Source organism: Aulonocara sp. 'chitande type north' Nkhata Bay, linkage group LG10 (genome assembly GCF_057382095.1).
Source record: "Aulonocara sp. 'chitande type north' Nkhata Bay isolate Kocher_YH1m ecotype deep benthic linkage group LG10, A_spYH_male_GT1.1, whole genome shotgun sequence".
NCBI lineage: Eukaryota > Metazoa > Chordata > Actinopteri > Cichliformes > Cichlidae > Aulonocara > Aulonocara sp. 'chitande type north' Nkhata Bay.
Window position 1 is genome coordinate 22,413,748 of NC_141353.1, and position 4,165 is coordinate 22,417,912.

Genomic DNA, 4,165 nt, shown 5'->3' on the forward strand with positions numbered 1-4,165 from the left:
CATGATCATTTTGACCCCACGGGATGAGAGCTTGCGTGGAGCCCCAGATCGAGGGAGATTATCAGTGGTCTTGTATGTCTTCCATTTTCTGATGATTGCTCCCACAGTTGATTTTTTCACACCAAGCTGCTTGCCTATTGTAGATTCACTCTTCCCAGTCTGGTGCAGGTCTACAATACTTTTCCTGGTGTCCTTCGAAAGCTCTTTGGTCTTGGCCATGGCGGAGTTTGGAGTCTGACTGTTTGAGGCTGTGGACAGGTGTCTTTTATACAGATGATGAGTTTAAACAGGTGCCATTCATACAGGTAACGAGTGGGGGACAGAAAAGCTTCTTACAGAAGACGTTGCAGGTCTGTGAGAGCCAGAGATTTTCCTTGTTTGAGGTGACCAAATACTTATTTTCCACCCTAATTTACGAATAAATTCTTTACAAATCCTACCATGTGGATTCATGGATTTTTTTTTCACATTCTGTCTCTCACAGTTGAAGTGTACCTCTGGTGCAAATTACTGACCTCTGTCATCATTTTAAGTGGGGGAACTTGCACAATCGGTGGCTGACTAAATACTTTTTTGCCCCACTGTAGTTATTTTTCTGTAAAAGTAGACTGCCGAGAGTGGCAGTAGCATTGCTTCTCAGACAGATGGGCTGAGAAGAATCTAACAGATTTATTTTAAAAAGCTGTATAAGGTTTATTTATTTGTTTGCTCATTGCTAAATTTGGTATCGTGAACCATAAAATCACTTTGAGGACTCTCTGGCATACTGTAGAACAATATCATGACACATAAATACACTATATAAACAAACGCTGCACATATGTGATTTTCTTCAAATGTACTTTTGCATTTATTTATTATACTTTCTTTGTGTCAGTGAACAGTGAAATAACCTAAAAAAGACGTTTTGCATAATTCTGCTACTGCACTGGACTCATCGTGAGTATGGATGCTTTCTTCCCATAGTTTATCATATATTTTAGGTTTGTAAAGCAACCTTAATTATACTACTATACTTAAGTAATAGAACCTTAAGTTTAATACACATTTGAAACAATGACAAGGCCTTAAAACAGCAAACATGGCCGAAACACTTACGTTATCTTTACAGTCAAAGCTGCTCAAGGTATGATGGACAAAAAAATGAACCTTAGATGGACTGCTGTTCACTCTGTGTTCTTGTTAAACAGTGGTTCAATCTAAATGATAAAAGGGTAATGTAAAGCAGTTCATCTATACAATCTTTCTAGTGGTAGAAAATCAGAGAAAGATGCAGTATTATTAATGGCTGTGCAGAAAACAGTGACACTGGTATTTTTTTAAAAGAGAAGGATGTCAAGAACAAGACAATGGAAACACCGGTTATTCATTGCCTAAAGTTTTTTGGGATAGCCTTACTTAACATTATGTAGCACACCATATGATCAATTAAGGGTGTTTTTGAGACTTTAATTGTCTTTCCAGCTGTCTTTATTAAAGCTGCCCACAAGTCTTACAGCCTTGTGGATTAATTGGGAACAAATCACACTAAGTCTTTAGAAAGCCGGGCTTAGCACTAATATCCTTTAAATATGACTTCAGAAGACAACGTTTTATGGATATGGATAAGACTCAGTCAGGATAACTTCATGCACTGATTACTCCATCGCTAAACTAAAACGCTTCGTTAAAACAGCTGCTCATGAGCGTGGATGGATGGTAAACCACAGGACGGGCTTTTTTTTTTCTTTTCGTTTTTAAGGAAATGTAAGATTGCACTGAGTTACAGAAGCTACAGGAACAGACGGTGGCTGTCACGACTGGAAACTGCAGATACAAAATGTGACAAATTGGCTGGCAGAAAAGTATCAGCGACCTAAAAACACTGCAGAAAATCTGTTCGTCATCATTACGTCTGATCTTAGTGGTCCAAGGCACCTCAGACATTCGGTGTCCTGAACCGTTCTTCTTCATTAGAACTTAGGCTCCTTTCACAAACCACAAAATATGACATTCAGTGTCAAAATGTTGATGACGAGTATGTTTTTGCTTGTTTTCTGCTGCTGTGCAATGGATGAATGGCTTGCGTCATTAAACGTAAGGCACTTTATTTTTTAGGCCACGGGATAATGTCCTGATGAAATTTTGAAATTCCTCCTCACAGCTCGCTGGTAGAGTGTAGATAAAGCATTATGACATTTGACTTGCTTAGGAAGGTAATAATTAGCTTGTCAAATTGTGCTCGCAGGTGGTCATTTGGCTCGTTTCCAGGACGACGCTGTACTCACTACCAGCTCATATTACTGAATTAAATCTGTCAATTTTGCATTTTAACGTAGGGTGAGAGTACAGGGTATATTTTTTTTTCCTTCAAGCGTAAGAAAAAAATAAACTGTGGAGCTTTGCAGTTCTGCAAGTTGGTCATGTCATCATCATCATCACATGAGTATCTTTGCCCAACAAAGGGTTGATGTGTGTTTACAGTTCAGGTCAAAGTTTAATGTGAGTGTATTGTGTGCATTTACTTATGTGTTACTTTTACAAGACTGTGTCTGTGTGTGTGTTTATCTGACATGTGTGTGTCAGATTTTTTTTTCTCGATTGCAGCGATGCAGATGTGCCTCACAGGGAGAGACACAGAGAGAAATGCAGTGCAAGGGGGTCACGTGGAAGGAGTCACATGACCATGTGTCATTGCTGGAGGCCTGGTGAATTGGCTTCAAACAACAATCCTCTCACTGTGTGTGTCGGTTTGTGAGCGTGTTGTCAAAAAAAAAAACAGTACAGTCAGTGCTTTCTTTGCTCAATGTGACTGAGCTATTTGGGATTGAGAGTGAAAGGTGTTTTGTGTGTTATATTGTCTTAAATTAAACTTAAGTAATGGGATGTTGCTTGTGAGGAGAATCGCATCTCGACTTTTTCATCATCAGAAGCATTGGAACAATAACCTGCAGCTATTGTCACAAGAGTTCAACCCGGGGGGGGCTTGCACATTATAGATCACTCAAGCTCCGAACTGCACTGGATGTGATGTTGTTTGCATCTTAGAAACATTTACAGTTTCAGTACAGCCCTGAAAAACACAAATCCTGGATATGTTGCTGTATTTGGGACTTTGAGGTTTACGATAAGATAAGATACTATAAGATAAGATGAGATAAGATAGACTAAGAGATTAGTCCTCTAGGAAATTCAAATTTCTACAGCAGAAAAATGAATACGGCTGCAATAAAAAGTAACCTATAACCTACAGCAATAAACTTTGCAACTACAGAGAAAAATGCACACTGTACAAAGTAGAAGAAAATAAATATAAGTAAACATAAATAATTATTAATGATTTACACCTATTTCCTCCTTATGTTTATTTTGTGGTTCTGGAATCTACAAAAAAAGTAAAGAAAAGAAAAAGACAGCAAAAATATTGCTGTAGTAAAAAAAAGTGAATCTAAGTTAATTGCTGGGGTGAGAGTACACGGTATGAACCCAAAAACTAGCTAAACGTGACAGGCGGGGGCCATCGGGAATGAAAATTAGTGTCAGAACAGTACCGTGCCGCACAATCAGGGCTCCAGGAAGATTAAGAAAGCTTTAGTGTAATTTTCTCTGACAACAAAATTGCATCTGCGAACAGGTATGGGACACCAAAATATGCTAAATGATCTCTCTCCGGTTCTACATTTTTGGAAGTTATTGTCATTAGGAACCTTTGTTGTGCCGCCGGTACCCCGATTAAAGAGGAGGAGAGGGGAGTGTCTGTATTGCCACAGAAAGTTGATGGGTTTTTAGTCTCTGCGTGGGATGCAGTCCATAGCGCCAAAAAAACCCAAAACAATAATAATAAAAAAAGGTACGCTCAATTAAACCTTTACTGAAAAAAATATACATCTTTATGAAACCTTAAGAGATCCGTAAAGCTAATGGGGGTAATACCTAACTAACATGTGACCTGACTCTCCTGATTTTTGAAAATGATGTTAAATTTTATTGTAACACCTGGGGGAGAGGCCACACAGGTCGTTTTTTATTATTATTAAAGATAAAATAAACTGAGCCACTTTCAGTTCTCAGTGATGCTACAGTATTTGTTTGAGTTTGAGAACTGAAAAAGAGTTTGGACGTGGAAATGGCTAAATGTGAGACTTAAAATTTGGATGCCTATAACCAGTGTTGGGACCAACGCGTT